Source organism: Peromyscus californicus, unplaced genomic scaffold (assembly GCF_007827085.1).
Source record: "Peromyscus californicus insignis strain IS unplaced genomic scaffold, ASM782708v3 Scaffold_4__1_contigs__length_199733344, whole genome shotgun sequence".
Lineage (NCBI taxonomy): Eukaryota > Metazoa > Chordata > Mammalia > Rodentia > Cricetidae > Peromyscus > Peromyscus californicus.
In genome coordinates, this window is record NW_026294562.1 from 51,640,131 (window position 1) to 51,657,691 (window position 17,561).

Below are 17,561 nucleotides of genomic sequence, written 5' to 3' on the forward strand. Positions count from 1 at the left end.
GCTGTTTCACAGCGACCTTGGACTCTGGCATATTAATCTCTCCCTCCAGCTCTGGGCATTCTCAGAAGTTTTAGCTCTTATTAACATACCTGTCCCAGGAACAAGCTTATAACTGTATCCAATTAACCTTTCTGCCAACAACAATTTGCTATGAGTTCTTTGTCAGTGTTCACAGGGATATCTCTGCTTTCCCTAATCCTGAAAAACAGAAGCATTGCATACGAGCTACACCATGATGGCCCCGTGGTCAGGGCCGCAAGACACTGGCCTCTGGGGAGAAGTCGAGGTCCTCCAGGAGCTCTGGCTGCTATGCTGGCTGGACCCTAGGTGAAGGCTGTGTATTTGGATGTGGGTGGGGAGAAGAGGCCTCCCTGTGTGTGCCAATAGATGTAAAAGAGGTTTGACGCCTCTGGGTGGAAGGGAACTTTCTGAAATGCATATTGGGTATGGAAACAGGTTTGGGTTCCTTTGTGCTGTCAAAGCTGACAATGGGTGCTGCAGCCTGAGGGCTTCTGACTGGACCTGCTGCAGAGATTGCCTGGGAGCTCTTTGTATTAGGCTGTGTGCTCCTTTGGGGGTGACTGGAGATGAGATTGTAACTGCAGTTCTCCCCCTCCCTTAGGATGGGCCTCTCTTACAGTGACCCTTGAACTCATCTCTGATGTCCTAGGGAGGTCCAGAGGCCCTAGTGGAGGCAGCGTCCGAGGATCTGCAAGGGATGCCCTCTGAGACCTATGCATGCTATGGCCCACCAGCTTTTACTAAACACCTATTACGAGTGCCTATAGGTAAGCCTATAGACAGACAGTCTGACTGGATAGTGGAGAGGAGGCATGATCCATAGGCTGGCAGGAGAGGAACAGAGCCCTGGGAGGTGGGCTGAGATAGACTAGATATGTGTGTGTGTGGGGGGTACCTGGGTACAAGATCACCTTCCCTAAAACCCCCACTCAGGAGTAGGGAAAACAATGAGGGCAACCTGGAGCCTGCGACTGGATCCCAGGCCTGATGCCACCTTGTGGAAAGACAGAGGCAGCCCTGAGAGTTCCCAGTCCCTAGCCAGTCAAACTGGCATTTTCTCTTCTGTATGCTCTCCCTCCCACTCCCTCTGACCTCTCCATTGCGGCTTTCCTGCTCGTCACCTGTGAGGTGTACCTCCGTGTCCTTACCCTTCTGTCCCTTACCCTGGGTCCTACCTCCTCTTGCCTCCCCCAGGGCTCTGGCCAACACTACCTCCTTTTCCAAGGCTCAGCTCCAAACACCTGTTTCCTTTGGAAGCGTCTCTCACCCCAGTTCTGTTCTATCTCCTGGGCTGGGACCCTGGTGGGACCTCTGCCCATACCCAAGGCTCCCTGGCCCAGCATGTTGCCATCCCTCCCTGAACAGGCTCTGCTGAAGTTGCTTCTTCTGTTTTACAAAGGACAGCAGGAGGCTGGTACGGTTTTCATTGAACTGCAGGGCTGCGTGCCTGCATGGGATTTGTGCTTTAGAAGTTCACCAAGGCGGCTGGCAGAGGCAGGGTGAGGGCACAGGGCTTCTGTGATCGCTAGGCAGGGAGGCTGGAAGGGGAGGGGGAGGGGAGGACTTCTCATGGTACAGCCTTTGCTTGATCTGAGCCTGGCCCTGCACAGAAGTCATGTGTCTGACTCCCCACCTCCCACCCCCAACCAGGCGAATAAAAATCAGATTTCTCAGATGTGTGTAATAGGCTTTCAGGTGCCAGGGGCAGGATTTTTAAAGAATTTTTTAAGTGCACAAAAAAGTCATAATGTAAAATTTATCATCTTAGCCCCACCTCCCTCCTTGAGAGTCAAGGCCTTGCTCTGCAGCCCAGACTGGCCTTGAGTAAGAGATCTTCCCAAGTGCAAGAACTGCAAACCAGAACCACTGTGTCTCATCTGCTCAGGCTGGCTTTTTTTTTTTTTATGCATTCAAAGATGACCTTGAACTTCTGATCCTCTTGATTCTCCAGATATGTAGCACGCTTGATTTATGCAAGGCCGGGGATTGAACCTAGGCCCTTGTGCCTGATAGGCAGGCATTCTACCAACTGAGCCGTATCCCCAGCTTCAATTTTAACTGCTTTTTGTTTTGTTTTGAGATAGGGTCTCCCTGTGCTGCTCTGGCTGGCCTCAGACTCGCCGAGATCCACTAGCTCTGCCTCACAAGTGCTGGGGTTAAGGCGAGTGCTCCCACACCCAGCAACTGTTTTTTACACGTTTATTTAATTTGTGCATGGGGTGGGTGAGCGTCCGAGTGTACGTGGGCACAGGCACGCCGTGGTGTGTATGAAGATCGGAGGACAGCTTTTAGGAGTTGGTTCTCTCCTTCCTCCGTGTGGGTCCTGGGACTGAACTGAAGTCATACAATCCGTGGCACTTGCTGTCTGGCTGGTCCTTGTTTTTGTGTTCAGTTCAGTAGTAAACAGATTCAATTGTGCATCAGGTCTCTGGAGCTTTCCTACAGTGCAAGGCTGAACCTCTGCACCTGCTGCACAGAGCCTCCCATCTTCCCATCCCCCTTTCCTGCCTTTGGCCCCCACCCTTCTGTCTCAGTGTCTGTAAGAGACTACTTTCTGCCTCCTCTAAGGGAATCCTATACTATCTGTCTCCTGGGACTCGAAGTCTATACATTTTAATCTTCACGTAGTTCTGGGGCATGTGGTGTACTGGGTCAGGTTTGAGAACCAGTGGCTTGTCACCCAAGCTGATGGGACTCACCCTGTTTTTTGCCCTTAGGAGTAAAACCAAATCCTGAGCCTTTAGTGAGGATTCCCTGTGACCTCTGTGGGTAATTTTCTCTCAGACAGGCCATCAAAGTCTACCCTAGTCAGATCAGGCTAAGAACCCAACATCCCAAATTAGGATTAATTTTCAAGACCTGCATTTTTGTGGTGTTTTTGGATGCTGGCTACTCAGAGTGTGATCCTGCATCCTTTGGAGCTGCTTAGAAAAGTCCTCCCAGGCCCCACCTCTACTGCAGCATCTCAATGAGTGTGTTAGCCAGCTCCTCAGGGGCTCATGAGGGTGATGGATGTGGGGAGGGCTGGGAGCTGGGTCAATGGAGGAGAGGGGACTTGCAAAGAGTTGGGGACAGAGGCCTGACACCAGAGCTCCACCTCTTACTCCCACACTGGGAGGGTAGAGAGACTGGTAGAGAGCCTAGGCTGATGGGGGGCTGGGTCTACTCCATGGCTTTGAATAAACTGTTTTATGTGCCTGTCAAGAGCTTCCTGGTACCTTAGCTCCTGATTCTCAGTCAGGATCTGGTGTCCAGCCAGGCTAGGCCTCAGCTACAAATTCCCAGGACTGTGGGAACATGGCCTTGAACTTGGCCTTCTCTTTAGCTGTCTGCCCTGTCTATAATCCTCCCAGTAGGGCACCTAATCTGCTGGGGCAGTAGGAGTTATCAATGCAGTCATATTTTGTCATAACGGAACACCACAGAAGGGTTTCACAGCCATAAGATGGCTCAGTCCCCACAGAGACCTAGGAGGTTGGCAGAGGGTAAGTCTCGGGATGGTTGAAGACTCGCACAATGTCCCACTTGTAGTAAGTGCCCAAGTTGTCATTTGAACTTGAGGTCTCTGTCAGGGCTGAGGTCCTCATCCAGGCGCCTGTGTTTTTTGCTCTTTTGTCTTCTCCAGGGGACAGCACCATATGACTGTTGGGTGCTGGACCTAGTAGGATTTGAACTTAGGGTTGTGCATGCCCAGATCCCGAATTCTTAATTGCTGAGCCCAGCCTCTTCTCCCCATTTTCAGACAAGAATCTGCACAAGCCAGCCTGAGCACGTGAGGATCCCTGCGGACTGGCTTTCAGCCACCCTGACTCCCCCTGGGACTGTCGTCTCAGCAGTAACCATCACTGATGAACCTGGTCCTAGGACCTGTAGTCTCATGAGCTCAGCAGCACGAGGAAAAGATGGAAAGTGACACCTTCTGGTCCCAAGGCTCTGTGCAGGGGCAGGGTGGTGGCGGGGGCGCAGATTGGACACCTGGGCCTGGGAGTTGGCCTGGTGCAGCAGCTGTCACATCAGGAGGTGGCAGGAATGGAAGCTGACAGCATGGGTAGAGGTACGTGCCCTCCCAGGCACTGTGGGGTGCCCGTCACAGCCAGGATGGAGGCTGAGGCAGGGCAGGTGGGGGTGCAGAGCACATGGGACAGCCCCTGGCTAGCCAGGCAGGGCCTGTGCTGGCTGCCACACAGTGGTAGGAGGCACAGGAGTGACAAGCGATGATTGAAATGGCAGCTGGAACCCTCCCTAGCTGCAAACTGCGGTGAGTGACTTCTCCTGAACTTCAGTTCCTGACTCTAACGGGGGTGGTCATGGCACCTCTCACCCTGCTGGGAGCCTTTGGGGCACCAGTATACATGAAGTACCTGGTGCCTGGCACGCCTTCTCATGTGGGTTGGCTGAGATGAATAGAAGCAATTTACACCTGGCTGCTGTGAGGGGCAGGTGAATTCCATATGGGAAAAAAATGCATGGTGACAAGCGTACAGCAAGCTCTGTCGGTAATTGGTATTATTATTAGGAACAGGCCAGCTACATAATTTGCAGAGCTCAATGCAGAAGGAAATGCAGGGCTCTCACATGTAACTGATTAAAAGCCCCAAAACTGTGAGGCCGGTAAGGTTGGCATAGTAGGTAAAGGTGTTTGCCACCAACCCTGGCATTAATTGGATCCCCAGGATCCACTGGGAGAGCTGGCCCCTACAAGTTGCTCTCTGACTTTCTACATGTGCACTGTGGCAGGTGCACGCATGTGTGCATGTACACACACACACGCACAGTGTTTTTAAATATAAAGTAATAATAACAACAACAACGATAATAATAATAACAATTGCAAGACAATGGCTACAGAGCTGTGGCTGGCAGCAGGGTCTGTCTGAGCATACATACCTGCAGAGTCCATAGCTGGATCTGGTGAGGAGACAAGATACCCAGGTTCTTATACTGGACTTGTCTGTGCTGAGTTAAGGATTCCCCAGCCCTGTGTCCTGGTCTCCAGATTATTCTGGTAAAATTCTGTGTATAGCCTCTGGCCCTTCCCTTCCCAATTCATCACTCAGCACGAAAGAGCAGACTCCTTGAGGTTAAAACACGTGACCCTGCAGCATGAACTTCTCCCGGAGGGATGTGAGCAAGCAGCTGCTCACCCCAGACAGGTCACCAGTGACTGACTGATGTCATGATTCCAACGGGGAGCTTATAAGGTTTACTTGTAGGAATGTGGGTGGCACCCCCAAACAGTCACATCACTGAAAAGTCTCATCAGCACAAAGTAAGACACTGCCCCCCCTTCCATAACCTCTGCCACATGAGCCTACTAGACCACATGCAACTCAGTCAGAATTGCATGCAGCGAGCGGGTAGGGATGCTGGGAAGGCTTAGCTGCAATCTCAAGTGGGTGGAGTCTAGTGACCCTCCCCACCTCGTCTATGAAAGGATGTCTGTAGGCCCAATCCTTTGTGTGTGTGTGTGTGTGTGTGTGTGTGTGTGTGTGTGTGTGTGTGTGTGTGTGTGTGTGTGTGTGTGTGGCAGTGTGCAAGCATATGGAAACCAGAAGTCAGTATCTCCACCTTATTTTTAACTTTATGCATTATTAGGGTGTGTGCATGTGTGGTATGTATGCACACTATGACGTGTGGAGGACAGAGGACAGCTCTCAGGAGTTGGTTCTCTCCTTCCACTGTGGTGTCTGGGACTCGAACTCAAGTCCTGAGGCTTGTGTGGCAAATGCCTGTACTCACTGAGCTGTCTACCTTACCAGGCTCTTCACACCTTATTTTTTGAGACTGGGTTTCTCACTGACACTGGAGCTCACTGGTTGCCTAGGCTGGCCAGTAAGTGCTGGGGAATCTTCCTGTCTCTACCTCCGAGGGCTGTGGTTCCAGATGCATGCAGCCACACCCGGCTCTTTATATGACTGCTGGGGACCCAAACTCAGGACCTCACGCTTGTGCAGAAAGTGCTTTACCCACTGAGCCAGCTCCCCAGTCTCAACAGAGCCAGTCCTGAAAGTCTCTTGTGAGCAGTCGTAGCTGCTTTGATGAGTGTGCTCCGGGGACAGTGTTCCACAACAGAGCCTGTGAAATCATCCTATTCCCTCTCCAAGAGAGCAAGCCCAAGGGTACATAGGACCCTGACATAATGCACTATGATGACCCAGAACAACCTTAGACAGGACAGGGACTCCAGAGCCCTGTGGTAGCAGAGGGTGTGCAGAGGAGGAAAGGGTGGGAAGGACCGTGCACATGTGCTAGCCTGGGCTGTCCCTGGGGGTGGGGACGGGGGTGGTTCTGTTCTCTTGGTGTCTCTATGTTTTCTCCAATAGCAGGGATTGCTTTTGTAATAGCAGGCAAAACCCATAAACAAGCTCTATTCAAGAAAAAACACTGTTCTCATAGGAACCAGGAAGACAGGCCCCCGGTGCAGAGTACATTCAAGGAGGAGAAAATAAAAGCCATGAAGATGGTTAAATTAGAATAACTCATCTATGCTAACCCTTCATAGCTCACCCGCTCCACAAACGCCTGGTGTGAGAGGCTAGGACTGAGTTCTACTGAGCTGAGCTGGCTGGCTAGCGTGTGTGTGTGTGTGTGTGTGTGTGTGTGTGTGTGTGTGTGTGTGTATCTAAGTGTGATGGTGTCTGTGAGGGACTGAGTGTGGGAGGTGGGGAACAGTTGGTCTTTCCAGGAGCTGGACCCAAAGTGTCCTCTGTGATGCTGAGTGGCAGGATGACCCAGAAAGAACATAGGCTTTGGAACAGGGCAGAATGGCGTCTGAATCCCAGCCCCACCGAACCTGTCATGATGCTTCCCCAAGCAGCTGCTCCCTGGTGTGTAGAAGACAGAGCTCAGTATCTAAACTGCAGGATTATGGTTCTGACAGTGAAAGAAAACCAACTGGTCCCTAGTGCCTAGTAGATATTCAACCAGTAGAGACTCCTCCGCTCCACTCCCTGACACATCTTACCATTACATTGAACTTCGACATCTTCAGAGGCTAGACCTCATCATGACCTGTGACCTGACCCTTGTGAATAGGAGAGAGGACTGATGGCACTCTGGGGGACCAGGGTCTGGAGTCCCTGGTCCACTCTGGTTGCTATCTGTGCTCCAAGACGGCTGGGAGTCAAGCCCTTGATAGGACCATGGAAGGAGCCATTTGGTGGAGCGTGGAGACCCCTAGTGGTCTTACCAGAGACTGCACTTCTCGGCCTGCAAAAGTGTCTTGAACGTGTCCTGGACGTATTGGTGGTAGTGCTGTAGATGAAGATGGGGGATAACTATCAGTCCTAAGAATCCATTGCCAGATGCAGCAGAGGCCAGGCCATTCTATTTCTACTTCTTGCCCCCACAAACATTCATATAGAAAAGGGGCTTGGGCAAGATACCCTTACAGTCCATGGGATGATGTTCTACAAGGCACCTATGGGAATCTGAAAATTCATATGATTTTCAAAGTCCTAACTTGACCAATAAATTGAGTCTGAAGTCACACTCCCTTCCTCCTCAGCAGGCATGATGAAAACCCCTAGACTCGTGCTTACAGAGGCTGGTGCTTGTGGTATACCAGCTACCAGAAGAAACCCTTCATGTATGGCTTCTCATCCCATTCCCCACAGAGCAGAGACTATGAGCTTAGTAAGCAGCTCATGTTCCAGGTGTGGCTTGTAGAGTGTAGAGTGGAGATTTGAACCTAGGACCACTGGGCTCCAGAGCCCAAGCTCTTGTTCATGAATCATACCTGCCTAACAGGGCCTGACAAAGCACATTACTCATAACTCTGGGTCTCAGAGTCTTTCTTGGCCAAGCCAGATGTCCTGCTTGTTTCTTGTTTGGTGACTGTTTCAGAGGCCCCTGAGGGTGCTGGTTCCCAGGCCAGGCTGGACTTTGGACTTATTACCTGGGTTCTCTGTGTCTGGGCTTTCAAAAGGCTTCCTCGATTGTTCTAATGAGGATCAGAGCCCAGAATGAAAACAACACTGGTCTGCTCAGTGTGAAGCCTGTGGAGCTGGAAAAAGTGGTGTATGTCTGCAATCCCAGTACTCAGGAAGCAGAAGCAGGAAGAGCCATAGTTCAAGAGCAGCCTTGGCTATATGAGAACTTGTCTGAAAAACTACCCGTCCAAAGCCTTTGTGGCCTCCACCCAGGTCTTCTCAACTACCTTATAGATGAAATCACACCTGTAACATGTACAAGTGGACGCAGCTCAGCAAAAATTCAAGGTTTTGCAAACACACCAGCAGATGAACAAACGTTCTCCCCCCCACAACCCCACAAGAAACCCTGTACCCATTAGCAGGCGTTCCTCACTTCCCACCCATCCCTAGCCCTACAACTCAAATCTGCTTCCTGTGTCTATGGACTTGTGGAATCATAAAAGATGTGCCCTTTTTAAAATTGCGTTTCTGGGGCTGAAGAGATGACTCAGTGGTTAGGAGCACTTTGCACTGCAAAGGACCCAAGTTCAGTTCCCAGCACTAATGCCAGGCAGCTGGCTCCTGCCTATAACTCCAGCTTCAGGGGATCAGACGCCCCCTTCTGGCTTCTTTGGGCACCAGCACACACATGTGGCATATATTCACATAGACAATATATATACACTAAAATAATTTTTTAAAAAATCATGCATGTGTGTGTATGTGTGTGTGTGTGTGTGTGTGTGTGTGTGTGTGTGTGTGTGTGAGAGAGAGAGAGAGAGAGAGAGAGAGAGAGAGAGAGAGAGAGAGAGAACATGCTTCAGTGTGCATGTGAAGCTCAGAGGACAACTTTGTAGAGTCAGTTCTCTCCTTCCATATTTATGTGGGTTCTAGGGATTGAACTTGGGTCCCCAGACACAGAGAAAGCACTTGGGAGGCACTTGCTTAGTGAATTGCTCTCCCTGTCTGCTTACTTCACTCCTTAGCCGGTAAGCCTCTTAACCCACACAGATCTGCCCTGGTGGCTTAAGCTTGGAGCGGCTAGTGAGAGGGCCATATTACTTTAATCAGATAATCAGATTATTCCCCTCCTTGGCATCTGGCAGAGATCAGAGCATTAGGCAAAGGGAAATGAAAGCATAAAGCACCCATCCCACTGGGCAGATATTATCAAGTGCCTGCTATACACAGGCCAAAGGCCCAAGCTCGGCAATGCAGCACACCCCTGGGGCTTCTTTAGCGCAATGAAGCCTCAGTCACCTGTCCTTCCTACCCGGTCCTCAGAGCTTACATCTATCACCATAAAGTGCCATGTTGAGCATTTCACGTGGAATCTCTCACCTGACCCTCACAACAGCAGGTACAGGAAGTGCCTTATTGGAGACTGACAGGTACAGGAAGAGGAGAGTTTGTCGGTTCACATACGGAAGGTTGGTAGACTTCAAGTGTGATGTGGTCAAGGCTCCCCTGTCTCTCTGCTTTCCTTACATCCCATGGCTTCCTTGGTGACTGTGAGATGGCCACCAGGGGCAGCCAGGCAGAATGCTTCCTTATTCTGTTCCCGCAAATGAGAGATGCTGCTTTCCAAGATTATCTTTCAACAATGAGGAGGATGTTCACCCCAAAACCATAATGAGTCTTGACTTACATTTCGTTATCCCAGATTGGCTTAGACTTACCCATCCGCTGATCCAGGGGTCCTCCACTCTGACTGATGGAACATCAAAATCATCCTGTGAGTTTTGGAGAAAATAAAAAGTATTGACACTGAGGACTACGTTAAGGACAATCTCCCTATTAAGTTAGGACTCTGGGGGTGACCCCAGGCACCAAGGTTTTAAGAAAGCATCCCAAGAATGTCTAGCACATAAGGAAAGCTTTGGGGTTAGAATTTGGACACCATTTCCAAAGGAGGTCATCACCCCGGGATGAGGACCCCAGGCAGAACAAATGAAGACATCCATCAGAAAACATCATACCCATGACCCATTGCTAGACCCCACTGCCCAGTGTGTACCAGTAATTAATAATTTTTAAAATCCTGTAATTTTCTTGTGAATAGCATAATTATATTGCTTGGCAATTTGCGTGTGTGCTAAGAGCATTAATTTGCTAAATGTAAACATCTAAATCTATGCCGCAATTATTGTAAACCGAGTTAGCATGCCTTGATTTTTAATATCCGGGGAGCTTCTCCCGTTATAAGGTGTCCAGGAGCAGGGAATGCGGCTCAGTCAACAAAGCACTTGCCTTGCGAGCATGAGGGCCTGAGCTTCATCCCCAGAACCCACATTTTTTTTTAAAAGGCAGACGTGGAACAAACCTGTGCTGTCAGAGTTTGTGAGGCAGAGACAGGTGGATCACTGGGGCTCCCTGGCCAGGCAGCCTAGCTACTCGGTGAGTTCCAGGACACCGAGAGACACTGCCAAAAACCAAGGTAGATAGTGCTTGAGGAATGACGCCTGAGGTTGTCCTAAACACACACACACACACACACACACACACACACACACACACACACACGAAGGGGCTCGAGACTTCTTCAGCTTCTAGAGATTCCATGCCTGATGTTCAGCCACAGGCTGAGCTGTACAGCCCTAAACACATCCCTACTGTGGAAGTTGTCAGACTTGATCCCATTTCTCCACGGCCCTAGAGTGCCATTACACCTAGTCCCTTGGCCGAGGCTTTGTAGTAGTTGGATGTTCCCTCAACCCCTTGGCTCTGACCTTATTGTGCAGTTTGTACCGAGCAGTGAGCTGAGAGGTGGAAAGAGGCTAAACAGGTCCCATATGGCTGCTGCCCATCAGTCTGTGCCTGGGATGGTTCATTGTATGGGTGGGTACACTGGACTGAGCTAAGGGAAACCCAGATAACTGATAGACACAATTGGTGGGTGTGTCTGGAAGGGTGCCTCTGGAAGAGACTAGCATCGGACTCTCTAGGTGACCACCCATAGTAGTTACTTTCCTTGTTTCTTTAACAAAATATCCAACAAAAGCAACTTCAGAAGGGACGGGTTAAGAGCACTAGCTGCTCTTCCAGAAGGCCTAAGTTCAGTTCCCAGCAACCATATGGTGGCTCACAGCCATCTATCTGTGGGTAGATCTGTATCTACCCACATCTATCTGTAGAGGGATCTGATGCCCTCTTCTAGAATAAAGGAGTACATGCAGATAGAGGACACACACACACACACACACACACACACACACACACACACACACACACACATAAAAAGAAAGGAAGAGTTTATTCTGGCTCACAGTTTGAGGGTACAGACCACCGTGGTAGGGAAATCATGGAGGAAGGAGTGTGAGGGGCTGGTCACGTTGCCTCCAGAGCCAGGAAGCAGAGGGAGATGGACACTGGTGCTCAGCTCATGTTCTCTTTCTGTTCAGCCCAGGCCACCAGCCGGTGGATGATGCTGTCCGCATTCAGGGTGTGTCTTCCCACCTCAATGAACCTAATCTGGAAACTCCCTCACAGACATGCTCAGAGGCTTGTCTCCATGGTGACTCTAAGTCAATTGATAATCAAGACTGACCATCATGCCACCAAGGGCCTGGACTGAAGGAAAGGCGGGGGAGGGGGAGCTCTCTCCTCAGTCAGGCTGACATTCTGTCCTCCTCTTGGATATCCACACTCTTGATTCTTGTTCCTTTGCTCACAGGCTAAAGCACACCTGCAGCTTCTCTGGGGCAGCAGCTTGCAGGGGCCACACAGTGGGACTCTGGCCTCCAGAGTCATGTGAGTCAATCTCCACAATAAGCTTGTGCATGTACACGTGCACAATCTTGGCTGACACAGGACCACGGGAAGAGACGGGACCCTGTGCTGTGCCGGATGCCGTGGTGACCTGAGAAGCTCTGAGGGGATTAGCCAGCTCACTTCTGGATGCATCTGGAAGGGCATTTCAGAGTGGGCTAACTAAGGGGGATGCCCTGCCTCTGGTGGGCTCTTCCTGTCTCCTAGAGGTGAACAGCGGCTTCTTCCTCACTCTCCTATGGCCATATTGTTCTTTCTCACTGTGATCCCAAAGCAGTAAATCCGGCCAACCATGGGCCAAAACTCTGAGACCACGAGCCAAAGAAACGTCCGTCCTGAAACCTGTCTCTCAGGCATTTTTCACAGAAATGAAAAATTGACCGACACACTCCTCCTGGAGCAGAGTCACAAAGTCAAGCGAGACTGTGCTACAGAGGGCGAGAATACTGGATCACTGTTTCCAAGCACTCAACTTTGAGATGCTGGTTACACAGCACCATTGCAGCATTAGCTACCTAATACACATTCTTAAAGTAGGCTGGAGGTAGATACTCAGACTTAATGATTTTTTACTTCAGAGGAATTTAACAGCTGAGCCCAAGGACACAGAGTAACTGAACAGAGAGGCTTTCCCCGTTGGTGCCCAGTGATCACAGCCAGCCTTTTGAGGGCGTGGCCAAGTCTTAATCTAAGGCTAGAGATTCTGCACCCCAGTATCTCAAAATTAAACAACCTAACTCCATCTCATCTTCTATGTGGCCTTGGATAGGCCTCTAAACTTCCCTGGGCCTCAGTTTCCTTATCTGTAGAAGGGGACAATAATGACAATAGATGCTTGTGCTATGCAGATTAAAAAAACTCCGTACAAGATGCGCAGAGCAGGATGTGGTCCACAGTAACCATAAGAGGAGCTGGAGGCACTCCTCTCACACAGTTCTCTCAATTACTAGCCAGGGTCTTATCGTTTTTTTAGAAGATGTATTTATGTATATGAGTGCTCTGTATGGATGTACACCTTTATGCCAGAAGAGGGCACCAGATCTCATTACAGATGGTTGTGAGCCACCCTGTGGTTGCTGGGAATTGAACTCAGGACCTCTGGAAGAACAGCCAATGCTCTTCACCACTGAGCCATCTCTTCAGCCCCAGGTCTTATCATTCTTAGGAGCTGAAGTAAAGAGAGATCTACTGACCAATATTCTGCCTCCACTACTGTGGTGGATTGAATGAGAAAGGTCCTTCATGGTCTTGGGCATTTAAACACTTGGTCTCCAGTTGGTGGCACTGTTTGGGGAGGTAGAGGAGGTGCAGCCTTGTTGTGGGGACCACAGCATCACCAGGGATGCCTTGCGAGATAAAACCCTATCGACACTTCCGATTTGGTCTCTCTGCTTTGTGTTTTCGGTTGCCTAAACTCTCAGCTTTCTGTTCCTGCCACCATGTCTGCACTCTGTTGCTGTGCTTCTGCTTTGCTATCATGGACTTGGACTCCTCTGTAACCATAATCCAAATAAACTCTTTTATACGTTGACTTAGCAAGGTGTTTTATCACAGCAACAGAAAAGTAACTGATATAACTACTCACTTTTATTAGTGTGTGTGTGTGTGTGTGTGTGTGTGTATGTGTGTGTGTGTGTATGAGAGAGAGAGAGAGAGAGAGAGAGCGCACATGCAACCTGCGTGTAGCGGTCAGAGGACAACCTCAGGTGTTGTTCCTCAGGTACCAGCTGCCATTTTTTTTTTCTTTGAGACAGTGTCTCTCACTGGCCCGGAACTCACCAAGCAGGTTGTCTGACTGGCTATCCAGCCCCAGAGACCTTCCTGTCTCCACCTCCCCAGTGTTGGGATTATAAGAAAGCACTGTCATGTCTGGCCTTTTTTAAGTAAGTTCTGGGACTTGAACTCAGGTCCTTATGTTTACACTTTACTGGCTGAACCATTTCTCCATGCTTGGCTCACATCTGGCAACCTTGGAGTAGCTGAGTGTAGGAATAGCATGCAGGGCAGAAGCCGACTAAATTCCTAGTGCCCCTTTTGTGTCAGGCAGCTTTGAACTGGGCTGAGGACTGGTTGGTCCATGGGGACCTCCCTGAGATTGGCTGGGCAGAGGAGGAGCAAGTTCCCTGGGTTGATGTGTGTGTCCTGGAATTGCCTTCCAGACTCTGAGACTTAGTTTACTCCAAAGTGAAAGGGGGATGCTGCTGGGAAGTGGGCCAGAGCCTCCTGTCCAGGGTCCTCTTGCTGCCTGTAGCAAGGTCCCTCCTTCCCAAGGGGAGCCTGAGCCCTGCTGAGCTGGCAGACCCTGGGGACCCTGACATCTGTGCCCACAACTCCACGCCAGTGCAAAGCTGGTCTCTAAAAGGCAAGGATAGGCGCAGGGCTTTCTCTGGAGAGCAGTGTGCCCAGGGCCTGACTTCTAGGCTAGGCCCAGAGGGCTCCAAAGCTGTATGCTGGGGGTAGGGCTGGGGAGGGGGGCTCTGCTGATGGAGAAGGTTGGCAGAGCCCTGAGCTAGGCTCAGGGGAAACAGAGAGAATGTCCCCAACTCTGGTCACTTTGCTCTGGGAGTCCGTTTCCTTGAAATGAGACTCATATTCTCATGTATCTTGGACCTGTACAGATGTTCCCTGTGGGGGTTGGGATGGGGGAAAAAAAGACTCTTGCTAAACGGTAACGACTGAAGGACCTAGAGGCCTGCTCTATTGGGTCCTCAGTTCCTGTGCTGTAAAACCCAAGCAAGAAGTTTGAAGAGCCTCCCAGCTGGGACATGCCTCACAGTCCTGAGTGATGCTGTCTCTCTAACTCAGCCTCACCCAGGAATGCGACATGTGGGTGGGAGAAACCACCAATCCTATTGCTATGTATATATGTGTTTAGTTTGTGGGGTTATTTTTTCCCCAGTACTGGGGATAGAAGCCTGGCCCTTGTACTCTATCACTGAGCTACATTCACAGACCTCTATTTTCTATTTTATTAACAAGTCAGGGGCTTGTTAAGCTGCTCAGGCTGGTCTTGAACCCATGCTCCTCTTGCTCAGCCTCCCAAGTAGCCGGAATAACAGCCCTATGCCTGTATCTGAAACTAAAATGTTTCCTTACAGGCTTACGTTTTGAATGGTCAGGCCCCTGCTTGTGGCTCTATTTGAAGGCTGTGGAGTCCTCAGGAGGTGAGGCCCTGGCTGACAGAAGTGAGCCACTAGGGGCGGGCTCTCTCTCTTTCCTGGTCTGTCCCATGTCAACAGTCGCCATCACGCACTCCAGAGGCCACCAACCTGCTTTGCCTCACAATAAACTGGACCCTCCAGAACCGTGAGCCCAAACCAACTTGTGTCAGATACGTTGTCATAGTGACCGATGCCCTGGCTCGAGCCTGGAAATATAGAAGACAAGGAATGAAAGGAACAAAATGACAGGATGCCACCAGGATAAGTCAGTCCCCAAAGCGAGGCGGGTCTTAGTTTCATTTCCTGTCACTGATTAAAATACTCTTAACAAAAGCAACTTACGTGAGAAAAGGTTGATCTCGGCTCACAGTTCCAAGTACAGTCCTTCATGACGGAGCACCTAGCTGGAGGCCTGGTGGTGTCAAGAGGACCCATACTCCCAGCAATCAGCATGAGGGATACTGGGGACAACGAGGGAATTTGAGTGTGGACTGTGGAGTGGAAAGACACAGATGAGGGTTAGGGAAGTGGCTTGGCTCTTAAGAGAGCTTGCTTAGCAAGCCCAAAGCCTGAAGACCAGGGTTAAAGTTCCCAGCACCCACATCAGGTGTCTCCCAACTGTCGGGCAACTCCAGATTCAGGGGTTCTATGTAGCCTCCAGGGGATCGGTCTGGCCTCCGGGGATCTGTCTGGTCTCCATGGCACCTGAGCAGATGTGGCTCACATACATGGAGAAATAAACACACAAACACATAAAAAAATTTTTAATCAAATAAGTACTTTTTTTTTTCTTGAGACAGGGTTTTTTCTGTGTAACAGTCTTAGCTGTCCTGGAACTCACTTTGCAGGACAGGCTGGCCTCGAACTCACTGAGATCTGCCTGCCTCTGCCTCCCATGTGCTGGGATTAAAGGTGTGCGCCACCACCACTCAATAGATACTTTTTTTAAAGAAGAAAAATGTAGTTTGTAGTTTGTGTCCCCCAATATATTGTGCGCCCTAATAAACTTATCTGGGGTCAGAGAACAGAACAGCCACTAGATATAGAGGCCAGAAAATGGTGGCACACACGCCTTTAAATCCTAGCCTTCTGGAGGCAGAGATCCATCCAGATCTCTGTGAGTTCAAAGCCACACTGGAAACACCCAGGCATGGTGACTCACGCCTTTAGTCCCAGGAAGTGATGGCAGGAAGCAGAAAGGCATATAAGGTGTGAAAACCAGGAACTAGAGCCTGGTTAAGCTTTTAGGCTTTTAGCAGCAGTTCAGCTGAGATCCATTTGGATGAGGACTCAGAGGCTTCCAGTCTGAGGAAACAGGATCAGCTGAGGAACTTGGCCAGGTGAGGTAGCTGTGGCTTGTTCTGCTTCTCTGATCTTCCAGTCTTCACCCCAATACCTGGCTCTCAGGTTTGATTTTTATTATTAAGACCTTCTAAGATTCCTGCTACACTTGTATAGCTCTGGCTGTCCTGGAACTCACTCGGTAGAACAGGCTGGCCTCAAACTCAAGATCTGCCTACTTCTGCTATCTGAGTGCTGGGATTAAAGGTGTGTGCCACTACTGCCTGGCTATACATGTAAATTTTTTAATTAAAAAAAAATAAAGGACTGTTAGGATGGTTCAGCCACTCAGCGTGATGACCTGAGTGTGACCTCAAGAACCCACATAACAGGAGAGAACTGACCCCCTGAACCCTGTCCTTTGATTTCTATATACATACTGTGGCACCATCAGATCATGCACATAAACTAAAAGTTTTAACAAAACCAGATATATCAACACAAATGCATAGAAAAACATATTGAGAGAGTATTTAGAGTACAAGTAATCAAAACATCAACTGATGATGGTAAATGTGGTCAACTGCTTTAAAAAAGAGAAGCAAGAAATTCACTGGCTATCAGTAACCACTTTGCTAAGTAAGCTCTGTGTTATTTAACCACCATTGAGTGGTGTTTAAGACAACTGATTTTACTCTCCTTGCATCTACTACATTAAGGAAAACAAAATGGAGTGGTAAATGGGAGCTCTAGAGTTGTATGGGAATGGTTACCCCTAAATGTGGCCAACAAGGGGCACACTGTCCAAAGTTATCATTGAACCATCATGAAGAATCAGGTGTAGTGGCCCATGCTGGTAAATCCCAGCATTTAGGGGCTAAGCCAGTAGGACCCTCCGTTACAGGCCAGCTGAGATATTGAATAAAATCTTTTCTCAAATACAGTAAAGATGAATCTACCTGCTTTTAAGATACCCATCCCAACATGGTAGCAAATAATCAGGGAGTTGAAGACAAGATTTCATTCCATTTCTCTGCTTAGGCCAAGTAATCCTTTACTCGACAGTGCTATCAAGTACACTTTGTGCCCCTCACCACTTAACTTCAGTAAGCATACCCCTTCCTTCTGCTAACAGCCATTAGAGTCTCCAGATATTCTCAAATGTCCCTTCAGATTCAAGACTGACAAGATTGAGAACCTCTGGCCTAATTTTTAAACCAATGGCCTAGTTTTCTGTTGAATACTAGTAAGTGGCTAAGCTTTGATCTAGCACATTTTTATCCTTGGTTTTGATAATGAGCTGTATTGCCAACTTTATCATCTATTAAATATTTTACACATTTTTATCTATTTTTATTATTATCTGTTTGGTTGGTTGGTTTTGGTTTTATGAGACAAGGTTTCTCTGTGTAGTCCT

At 49.3% G+C, this 17,561-nt stretch overlaps 1 long non-coding RNA gene across 1 annotated transcript; it reads left to right on the top strand.

The window, feature by feature from the left end:
• Window positions 1–318: 318 nt before the first annotated feature.
• On the top strand, window positions 319–13,233 carry LOC128095181 (uncharacterized). The gene is made up of 3 exons (XR_008213178.1): window positions 319–788; window positions 3,764–4,279; window positions 11,608–13,233. It is a non-coding gene; the product is annotated as an uncharacterized LOC128095181 (long non-coding RNA).
• The last annotated feature ends 4,328 nt before the right edge of the window (window positions 13,234–17,561 follow it).